The sequence below is a fragment of the Schistocerca americana genome, chromosome X (genome assembly GCF_021461395.2).
Source record: "Schistocerca americana isolate TAMUIC-IGC-003095 chromosome X, iqSchAmer2.1, whole genome shotgun sequence".
In the NCBI taxonomy this organism is placed as follows: domain Eukaryota; kingdom Metazoa; phylum Arthropoda; class Insecta; order Orthoptera; family Acrididae; genus Schistocerca; species Schistocerca americana.
The window spans coordinates 726,166,488-726,178,979 of NC_060130.1; positions in this window are offsets into that span (position 1 = coordinate 726,166,488).

Genomic DNA, 12,492 nt, shown 5'->3' on the forward strand with positions numbered 1-12,492 from the left:
CTTCCATATTGAGGGCGACTGACTGCTGTAGCAATATATGTTGGTAAATCGATAAGAGACAGGAAAGCTATACTGCAAACAGTTGGTTTGTCCCAATGTGCAGTTCTACAAGACAGGAAGAATCGCCGTGCTAGAGGATGAGACATGAGATAAACTGGAAGAGGCATCGCGGTTACTGAAACCTATGCATGACACTATAACGTGAACAGAAGTAGACTATAACGTTCTGTCGGAAGTAGGTGAGCTTTTTGCTATGATTTCAGCTAACGTAGAGGTAGTGATGAAGGACAGTAAGGCATTTTCTGAAGAAGACCAATAAGTTATGCAATCTGCCGTAAAACGTAGGAAGAGATCCACGCAATAGAAAAACTTCTGAATCATAGTATGTGAGAGGACTTCTTACTGTAAATGAAGAAAGTCAGGCAATGGACTAAGCAGTAACACTAATTAATTTGCTTCAACTCGATTCCGGAATAATTGAGGCAAATTAAATGTTATTTCGAGATGGTTTCGCTTTATTTTCGAAACATGGTCTCTGGGCTGCTGCCAATCATGAGTGTCCGTCGAGATAATGCCGAGGACTGTGCACTAATCAACCTTTGTGGACTTTGGCATCCAGGATTTTAAAGATACCACGAATATCAGGTGCGAAAAAACGTTACTGGTTCGCTCATGGTCGGATTTGCGCCAAAGTCTGAAACAGTTTGGCTCCAATACGGACAGAAAAACTGTTGTCAGTGCAGTGGAATCTCAGCTACAATTATGATCACGTAGATATACAAGCTCCTCCATAAAATATGTTTCTTCCATCGGATGTGGACTCAACGTAATGGACGTCTGTATATTGCAAGCTGAGTCAATAGCTTTGGAAATTTGTTTGACGTATGATCAAGTGGAGTCTTTGTTTAAGTTCTTAGAAAGTATTATTATCTTTTCTTTCCTATAGTTATGTCTTTTAATTCAAGTGTAAAACTGTTGCCTCGAATAATGGAAACAAGACATTTAAATAACACTTTTGGATTTAAAAGAATTACTTTAAACAAAAATTATTGTAGATTCTGAGACTGAAATACAGAATATAAAATTATGGATACATTGTTTTGTGATATTATAAATTTCAAGGTCCATGTCGTTGTCTTATTTAAAATCGTTATAAAACGGTTTCCTTGGGTGAAACATTTCGGAAAACGGAATTTAGTACTTCGGCCTTCTCTCTGCTCTCTGTCGTCTCCGTTACGACTGGGTCGTGATCCATTTACTGACTAAACAAAATATCAAGACTTCTTATGATTTTGAATCAGATCAGAACATATAATTTAACTTGTCATTTCGTTGAACGCTTCACGTATGACTCTCCTTGGCTCCTTTTTGCGTCGTTTTGGGAAAGATTTATTGCTAATGTTGAACAAGACATTCGCAGAAGACAGAATATAGTGTTTGAACCTGAGAAACATATGAATAAAGCAGTGAAAGATACTGCAGACATTAATATAATAATAGAAAATCCATGGATACACCATTACAGAAATACGTTGTATGACGAAGACAGTCATGAAAGTTATTATGCAAAAACTGATAATGACTTTGTATATCAAACTGACATAAGAGAGTTAAAAGCACCCTTAAATGTAACAAAAAATTGAAAAGCTACTGGACTAGACGTAATTGATGCTGAATCAATCAAATACAGAGGTATAATTTTAGAATTTTGTTTTCGCCAATTTTTGAATATGTGTTGAAAGAGGTATTCAGAACCTGAAGAATGGAACGCAGCTGAAGTTATTTCTATATTTAAAAACGGCAGAAGGAAAGTCCAAGAAAATTTTAGAGTAATAAGTTTACTAAATACAGGATTTAAAATTTAATGGTAAATTCTTAATCAAAGATTTACAAACTACCGCTGATGGAATAATCTCCGAGGACCAATCAGGCTTTATAACGGGGCATTCGTGTAATGATAATATATTTATAACCGAGAAACCCGGAGTTGCCCGGGTATTTATTTATCCCAAGGTTCTATTAGTCTATCTCCTCCCCCCTCTTCTATCTGTCCATCTTCTCCTTCTCCCTCTCTCTGCCCTTCTCCTCTTGCTCCCTCTATCTATCCGTCTCCTCCTTCTCCTTCTCTCTATCCTCCTTCTACCCTCTCTCTCTACCCATCCCTTTTCTCTTTATCCACGTCTCCTCCCTCCTCTCTGTATAATATACACTCCTGGAAATGGAAAAAAGAACACATTGACACCGGTGTGTCAGACCCACCATACTTGCTCCGGACACTGCGAGAGGGCTGTACAAACAATGATCACACGCACGGCACAGCGGACACACCAGGAACCGCGGTGTTGGCCGTCGAATGGCGCTAGCTGCGCAGCATTTGTGCACCGCCGCCGTCAGTGTCAGCCAGTTTGCCGTGGCATACGGAGCTCCATCGCAGTCTTTAACACTGGTAGCATGCCGCGACAGCGTGGACGTGAACCGTATGTGCAGTTGACGGACTTTGAGCGAGGGCGTATAGTGGGCATGCGGGAGGCCGGGTGGACGTACCGCCGAATTGCTCAACACGTGGGGCGTGAGGTCTCCACAGTACATCGATGTTGTCGCCAGTGGTCGGCGGAAGGTGCACGTGCCCGTCGACCTGGGACCGGACCGCAGCGACGCACGGATGCACGCCAAGACCGTAGGATCCTACGCAGTGCCGTAGGGGACCGCACCGCCACCTTCCAGCAAATTAGGGACACTGTTGCTCCTGGGGTATCGGCGAGGACCATTCGCAACCGTCTCCATGAAGCTGGGCTACGGTCCCGCACACCGTTAGGCCGTCTTCCGCTCACGCCCCAACATCGTGCAGCCCGCCTCCAGTGGTGTCGCGACAGGCGTGAATGGAGGGACGGATGGAGACGTGTCGTCTTCAGCGATGAGAGTCGCTTCTGCCTTGGTGCCAATGATGGTCGTATGCGTGTTTGGCGCCATGCAGGTGAGCGCCACAATCAGGACTGCATACGACCGAGGCACACAGGGCCAACACCCGGCATCATGGTGTGGGGAGCGATCTCCTACACTGGCCGTACACCACTGGTGATCGTCGAGCGGACACTGAATAGTGCACGGTACATCCAAACCGTCATCGAACCCATCGTGCTACCATTCCTAGACCGGCAAGGGAACTTGCTGTTCCAACAGGACAATGCACGTCCGCATGTATCCCGTGCCACCCAACGTGCTCTAGAAGGTGTAAGTCAACTACCCTGGCCAGCAAGATCTCCGGATCTGTCCCCCATTGAGCATGTTTGGGACTGGATGAAGCGTTGTCTCACGCGGTCTGCACGTCCAGCACGAACGCTGGTCCAACTGAGGCGCCAGGTGGAAATGGCATGGCAAGCCGTTCCACAGGACTACATCCAGCATCTCTACAATCGTCTCCATGGGAGAATAGCAGCCTGAATTGCTGCGAAAGGTGGATATACACTGTACTAGTGCCGACATTGTGCATGCTCTGTTGCCTGTGTCTATGTGCCTGTGGTTCTGTCAGTGTGATCATGTGACGTATCTGACCCCAGGAATGTGTCAATAAAGTTTCCGCTTCCTGGGACAATGAATTCACAGTGTTCTTATTTCAATTTCCAGGAGTGTACATCCATCCCCCCGACCCCCCGTCTCCCTGTCCGTCGTCCCAACCGTCCCTCTCACCCGCTTTGTCTGTCCACCTCTTCCACTCCCCACTATCCCCCCCCCCCTTTCTCTGTCAATCTGCTCCTCTCCCTCTGGCCATTTGCTCCTTCTCCCTCTGTCCACCTGCTCTTCCCCACCCCCTGTCCATCTCCTCCTCCTCCTGTAATTCCATTTCCTCCTGCCCCTCTCTCAGTTCATCTCCTCCTCCCAACTCTCTCTGTATTTTTCCCCCTTCCCTACCTTCGTCTATTTCTTCCTCCTCCTGCCTGTGCCCATCTCCTCCTTTCTCCTCGCTGTCTCGCTGTCTGTCCATCTTCTCATCCTCCCTTCTCTCTCCACTTATCACACTCACCCCAATACGAGGCTGGTGGTTCCTGCACCTACAGCATTTCTTACCGGACTGCAACTAACACGTGTACCAAATTTGATTGAAACAGTTCCAGAGATTTTGGATGTGCTTTTTAGCCATAACTTTGCTCGCATATGCACATGTCAAATATATTTCACACATGTTTAACATATTTCATGCTTATTTGTACACACATTTCACCTGTATGTCTAGCGATTTTCGCCCTGCAGTTTCATTTTCATGCACTAAATATTGATGACGTCGAATCTCCTGAATTATGTGCTGTACAATGATATAATTTTGCAAGTACATCCCGTGATATATGTGCCTACCGTCTGCGAAATGTGTTGTCAATAGAGTAGGTAGTAAAACATAATAAACTGAACAGTCATGCATGATGCGGCAGTTTCTCACGCATGTTTATGACATTATATCTCCTGAACTAAACATCGTACAATGATGCATTTTTCTAGGTACATACAGCGGCATATATGGATACCGTCTGCAAAATGTGTTGCGAATGGAGTTTGTAGTTTAAGAAGTAATAAATTAAGAAGCTATGTATGACGCGGCAGTTTCTCACGCAACACGGTGTTTATGACGTCATATATCCTGGACTATGTGTCGTAAAATTACCTATTTTTCTAGGTACGTTCTGCGGCGTATATGTATTCTGTCTGCGAAATGTGTTGCGAATAGAACTAGTAGCACCGAAATAATAAATTAAGTCTTCGTGCATTGTGCGAGAGTTTTTCACGCATCTAAATGTTTGACGTCATATCTCCTAAATTATGTGCCATACAATGATACATTTTTGCAGGTACATTCAGCGGAAAATGCGGATACTTTCTGCGAATAGTGTTGCGAATGAACTAGTAGCAACGAAGTAATAAATTTAAATTTCTTGCACAATGCGGTAGTTTTTCACGTATTCAGTGATTATGATTGAGCTACGTGTCGTACAATGATCTAATATTTCTGGTAAATTCAGTGATATAAGTGAATAGAGTCTGCAAAATGTGTCACAAATTAAGTTAGTAGTAAAGAAGCAGTAAACTAAACTGTCATGCTTCATGTGGCAGTTTTACCGCACGAACAGCGAAAATGTAGTAAGCGATAAACTTTTTTCCTTTCATCATTTTGTGGGGGACGTCAGGGAGAAAAAGTTTCATAAAGCTTTGGAATTGTGTGTAAAGTTTGTTGCAAGTCTCTAAGTGCTCTCATTCTCTGATACTAGGTAACTAAACTGCGGGTATTCTCGCCTAGTGGGCTACACAGATTTTTCACCCCCACCTCCGTCCATTTGATAGGGAGTGGTTGTTACGTCCACAGTGATTCTTTCGGACAGTAAATTATATATGTAACAAGAATGGTTGAAATCGGTCCAGCAGAGTCAGAGGAGGTGTGGAACTCACATACATGAGTACATCCACTTTCATAACCATTGTGGATAAGACTAATTATTTTAAAAAAATCGGGAACTCCATTTAGAAACGCATTTAGCATTTATTGATTACAAGAAAGCCTTTGATAAGGTAAAAATAGTCCTTTTGTGGAAAATGCTAGGAATAAAAGATTTTCATAAACGTTTTATTAATACCATAAAGAGCCTCAATCTAAATACGAAAATAGCTGTACGTTCAGGTTCGAAAACGATGGACGAATTTTTAATAAATCGACAATGGTGTAGTCTATCATCCACTTTATTTAATGTACATATTGATAACCTAGTTATGATGTGGAGAGATGAAATACAGTTACGAATAAAAATAGGATCTAGCATGCCATTAAATATTCTGTACATGCTGACGAAGAAACAGAAGATAATTTGCAAAGAGGAGGGGCGATCAAAAAGTTTCCGTCTGAGGGCGTTGCTGCAGCGCTTATGCAACCCAGCGCGACTCCGATGCGGGTATATAAGCACTGACATGTAGGCAAGAGGTTAGTGTAGCCTTCGAACGGAAACTTTTTGATTGCGGTTATAGATTGAGCCAAAACATAATATTCTACAACTTAACTCTACCTGCAAGTAAGACGAAGAAAATGTCTTTCAAAGACAAGAACCAACTGAGATCGAAAATAATAAAAATAAATGAGAAAATTTTAGAGTAAGTACACGACTTCAATGTAGCATATGATATTGGTTTTAACTATGACAAAGACGTTGAGAAGAAGGTTAATATATATCAAGGCATATGAGAAGCAATTGGATGAACATTCGGCAAAAAACAAAGTAGGTAACAGAAATGAAATCCTATAAAGTTATGGTTGTACCTAATCTTGTATATGGTTGAGAATCATGGAAAAAAAAACCTAGCGTATACAGGCAGCAGAAATAAAGTTTATGAGATATGTAAGAGGCTGTAATAAAATGGATGAAATAATGAATTAAAGAATAAGCTCAGATTTAAAATCTTTTCCGTTAACGACAAGACAGCGGAGAATAGAATGAAATGGAAGGATCATGTTGATACAATGGCAGATGACAGATTGCCAAGAAGGATAATGAATTATCAACTGACTGGAAAGACAACCAGGTGGATATCAGAAGAGATGGATTGATGGATGATAGAGACCGAAACAGGTGACTATGACATCTAATCCTTGGAAGGAGAGTATGATGACGATGATGATGTACAAGGCTGTGACAACGTTTATATATATGGTGAAGCTGTCTTTACTTTCGAAGCAACTTTCTAAGCCTATGTTAAACCACCGCTGGCATTCACATCCATCATAACTTTGTTTGGCGCGTACGTACCTAAGTCGTATTGTACAGAACACAAGAATTTTGCTCATTTATACTCATCATTATCGTATTTCGGAGATGAATGTTTAACGTTGACTGCTCAGGTCATTAGAAATACACTCCTGGAAATGGAAAAAAGAACACATTGACACCGGTGTGTCAGACCCACCATACTTGCTCCGGACACTGCGAGAGGGCTGTACAAGCAATGATCGCACGCACGGCACAGCGGACACACCAGGAACCGCGGTGTTGGCCGTCGAATGGCGCTAGCTGCGCAGCATTTGTGCACCGCCGCCGTCAGTGTCAGCCAGTTTGCCGTGGCATACGGAGCTCCATCGCAGTCTTTAACACTGGTAGCATGCCGCGACAGCGTGGACGTGAACCGTATGTGAAGTTGACGGACTTTGAGCGAGGGCGTATAGTGGGCATGCGGGAGGCCGGGTGGACGTACCGCCGAATTGCTCAACACGTGGGGCGTGAGGTCTCCACAGTACATCGATGTTGTCGCCAGTGGTCGGCGGAAGGTGCACGTGCCCGTCGACCTGGGACCGGACCGCAGCGACGCACGGATGCACGCCAAGACCGTAGGATCCTACGCAGTGCCGTAGGGGACCGCACCGCCACTTCCCAGCAAATTAGGGACACTGTTGTTCCTGGGGTATCGGCGATGACCATTCGCAACCGTCTCCATGAAGCTGGGCTACGGTCCCGCACACCGTTAGGCCGTCTTCCGCTCACGCCCCAACATCGTGCAGCCCGCCTCCAGTGATGTCGCGACAGGCGTGAATGGAGGGACGAATGGAGACGTGTCGTCTTCAGCGATGAGCGTCGCTTCTGCCTTGGTGCCAATGATGGTCGTATGCGTGTTTGGCGCCGTGCAGGTGAGCGCCACAATCAGGACTGCATACGACCGAGGCACACAGGGCCAACACCCGGCATCATGGTGTGGGGAGCGATCTCCTACACTGGCCGTACACCACTGGTGATCGTCGAGGGGACACTGAATAGTGCATGGTACATCCAAACCGTCATCGAACCCATCGTTCTACCATTCCTAGACCGGCAAGGGAACTTGCTGTTCCAACAGGACAATGCACGTCCGCATGTATCCCGTGCCACCCAACGTGCTCTAGAAGGTGTAAGTCAACTACCCTGGCCAGCAAGATCTCCGGATCTGTCCCCCATTGAGCATGTTTGGGACTGGATGAAGCGTCGTCTCACGCGGTCTGCACGTCCAGCACGAACGCTGGTCCAACTGAGGCGCCAGGTGGAAGTGGCATGGCAAGCCGTTCCACAGGACTACATCCAGCATCTCTACGATCGTCTCCATGGGAGAATAGCAGCCTGCATTGCTGCGAAAGGTGGATATACACTGTACTAGTGCCGACATTGTGCATGCTCTGTTGCCTGTGTCTATGTGCCTGTGGTTCTGTCAGTGTGATCATGTGATGTATCTGACCCCAGGAATGTGTCAATAAAGTTTCCCCTTCCTGGGACAATGAATTCACGGTGTTCTTATTCAATTTCCAGGAGTGTATATTTGTTCTTACATTTATTAATCAGGAACGTATTGCTACTTTTGTTAACCTTCCTAGTGCCAGTGATGACTGATTCCCCACTATAAGTGACTAGAGTCGAAATGTTCTTGCCTGTCAATAACTAGGAGATCTAAGACGTAGCCCTCACGAGTCAGTTCTCTGACTAACTGCTCAACGCAATGTTCGGATAAGGCATTTACAAAAATATGACACGATTCTCTAGTCTTCAAATGGCTCTAAGCACTATGGGATTTAACATCTGAGGTCATCAGTCCCCTGGACTTAGAACTACTTAAACCTAACTAACCTAAGGACATCACACAAGGCCTGAGGCAGGATTAGAACCTGCGACTGTAGCAGCAGTGCGATTCCAGACTGAAGCGCCTAGAACCGCTCGGCCACAGCGGCCGGTGACATCATTCTCCAGTCGTGCAACATAATAAGGAAGTTTTGCACAAACTTCTCCAAGATTTCCCTGAGATACTCCACAACTACGGCTTCTGAGGCAGGGGGTTTACAAAAGCATCCATGTACCATGTTTCATCCACTTTTAATTCTTATATTCACCCGAAATTATTTTGCATTCGGAATCTGTACTAATTCCATTACATGCTATCGCGCTATTTACGGTTATAAACACGGCTCCATCACCGGCCTCCAACTTTTCTTTGCGATATAGAGTCTACATCTGCATCTACATCTACGAGGTGCATTCAAGTTCTAAGGCCTCCAATTTTTTTTCTCCGGACTGGAAAGAGATAGAAACATGTGTATTGTTTTAAAATGAGGCCGCGTTCATTGTCAATACGTCCCAGAGATGGCAGCACCGTATGGCAGATGGAATTTTACCGTCAGCGCCGAGAATGAGAACTGTTTTAAATACTTAAAATGGCGACGTTTTCCTTACTTGAACAGCGTGCAATCATTCGTTTTCTGAATTTGCGTGGTGTGAAACCAATTGAAATTCATTGACAGTTGAAGGAGACATGCGGTGATGGAGTTATGGATGTGTCGAAAGTGCGTTCGTGGGTGCGACAGTTTAATGAAGGCAGAACATCGTGTGACAACAAACCGAAACAGCCTCGAGCTCACACAAGCCAGTCTGACGACATGATCGAGAAAGTGGAGAGAATTGTTTTGGGGGATCGCCGTATGACTGTTGAACAGATCGCCTCCAGAGTTGGCATTTCTGTGGGTTCTGTGCACACAATCCTGCATGACGACCTGAAAATGCGAAAAGTGCCATCCTGGTGGGTACCACGAATGCTGACAGACGACCACATGGCTGCCCGTGTGGCATGTTGCCAAGCAATGTTGACGCGCAACGACAGCATGATTGGGACTTTCTTTTCGTCGGTTGTGACAATGGATGAGACGTGGATGCCATTTTTCAATCCAGAAACAAAGCGCCAGTCAGCTCAATGGAAGCACACAGATTCACCGCCACCAAAAAAATTTCGGTAACCGCCAGTGCTGAAAAAATGATGGTGTCCATGTTCTGGGACAGCGAGGGCGTAATCCTTACCCATTGCGTTCCAAAGGGCACTACGGTAACAGGTGCATCCTACGAAAATGTTCTGAAGAACAAATTCCTTCCTGCACTGCAACAAAAACGTCTGGGAAGGGCTGCGCGTGTGATGTTTCACCAAGACAACGAACCCGCACATCGAGCTAACGTTACGCAACAGTTTCTTCGTGATAACAACTTTGAAGTGATTCCTCATGCTCCCTACTCACCTGACCTTGCTCCTAGTGACTTTTGGCTTTTTCCAACAATGAAAGACAATCTCCGTGGCCGCACATTCTCCAGCCGTGCTGCTATTGCCTCAGCGATTTTCCAGTGGTCAAAACAGACTCCTAAAGAAGCCTTCGCCGCTGCCATGGAATCATGGCGTCAGCGTTGTGAAAAATGTGTACGTCTGCAGGGCGATTACGTCGAGAAGTAACGCCAGTTTCATCGATTTCGGGTGAGTAGTTAATTAGAAAAAAAATCGGAGGCCTTAGAACTTGAATGCACCTCGTACATCTACATCCATACTATCCAAAGCATTGTGAAGTGGTGAGGTTACTTCCCATTGTACCAGTTATTAGCCGGCCAGAGTGGCCGGGCGGTTCTAGGCGCTACAGTCTGGAGCCGAGCGACCGCTACGGTCGCAGGTTCGAATCCTGCCTCGGGCATGGATGTGTGTGATGTCCTTAGGTTAGTTAGGTTTAATTAGTTCTTAGTTCTAGGCGACTGATGGCCTCAGAAGTTAAGTCTCATAGTGCTTAGAGCCATTTGAACCATTTTTGAACCAGTTATTAGGCTTCTTCCCTTACCATTCATGTATGGAGAGCGGGGAAAATTACTTTTCCAATTCCTCTGTGTGCAATGTAATTAATCTAACCTTGTCTATCAATCCCTACGGGAGCTATACTTAAGAGTTGTAGTATATTCCTAGATTTATCATTGAAAGCTGGTTCTTGGAACTTTGTAAGTACGTTTTCTCGGGATAGCCTGCGTCTATCCTCAAGTGTGTGCCAATCGGAATTTGAAAATTTGTTGCTATTCACCTATGGTTTCAGCCTATTCTCTGCTCGTAGTTCTATGTGGGTATTATTACGCTTTATAAGCGAGACTGTTTCTCGGAATTTTACATAGGTGCTCCTGCAAATAGGTAATTTTTTATTAACATATTTTTTTCTCCGATGTGTTATTCTCAGCTCTGCGAAGTTGGTACGTAATTTATCGAGTTTTTGAAGGTGTTTCTCCATCGTAAAAAGCATATATATGCCACTTGCTGTGTTATCCCGTAGCCGCTTCTTGCAAGCAGTGCACGTCTGACCTAATAAGGGGGTCCTACACTTCTCCACTCCCTCCAAGATCGTCACAGAATAAGCTGAGGGTTTGGTTTAATCTGTCGAGGACGACGATCGGTTGTGTGAACGATGCTGCAAAACGTTAGCTCAGCTTCCACTCTGCGTCCGAGGATACCTGTCTCCTACAAAGCACTAAGATCCCTGTAGGAACTGAGAATGACCTCTGAAGCCAGGTGGTAGAGATCATTTGTGCCAGCATGAGCCACGATTTGTATCCATTTGGACCCAGTTTCGATGCTCGAGACGACCCAGAAAGGGCACATTTCTACCTATGCGAAAACCGCGTTGTCCCTCTGTGCTGTCGACTGTTCGCACTGGATACGTAATTTCCTTGTAGTGGCACACATTTAAGTTTCTGTCGCCGACATTTCCCGTCGTTGTCCTTGGAATTTCGAGCTGCTCATCTTACACTGGTGTAAACTGCTGTTTCTTCTGAGAATCCTTGTTTGCAAGAATGCTCAACACTTCACATGGGTCTCGGGAACTGGACATTTATCTAACAACACATCTGTAAAGTTCAGAATAAACATCTGTGCCCCTACAATGAAAAATGACGAGTGCCGAGGTTCCAGCGTAGTCAAACACACAGCTGTTAACTCATTTTTCCTAAATTTTCTATAAATGTGAAGTATAGGGCCCAGGCCCACAAATGAAGTGCATCGTCCTGACGTAGCACGACGCAGATTGTACTAATGTGGGCATAGATATCTTGTTGTAACGCTGAAAGAAGTTTCTGGGAAAGCGTGGAGAGTATATTGATCATCTGCGTGTGCCAGTGCTTCAATACGGAGTGTCAACGTAGCTGTCACCTGTGGAATATAATTTGTTCGCCACATGATTGTCATTTTACATTTTGTAATCTTACCCTCCCACACATTACCATTATAATTTCCTGCCTTTGCCCAAATTTTGAAAGCTTCGAGAGGCGTAAGATGTACAAAAGAAAAACTTTTTACTTATCTTGATTATCTCGTCGTTGTCGTTGTTGTTGCTGGCTCCAAATCTTGTTGTGTTTCGGGTACATTCTCGCTGCTGAAATTTTGATTAAACGTTCTGGCTTCCTGAAGACGATATAATTGATGAAGATTTGCCTGTGGCTGGGTATATCTTTTTATTTTAACTCATTCTTCAAAACCACACCGACTTTACAATTTTCAGTTCTATCACACCACAGATTACATTATTGGTGCCAGTGCTTTAGTACGGAGTGTCAACGTAGCTGTCACCTGTGGAATATAGTTTGTTGCTGCTGGCTCCATCAGACTTACATTCTGCCGTACTCACAATTTCCAAAGAGTGTACAAAGCAAAATAGTTTACAAACTT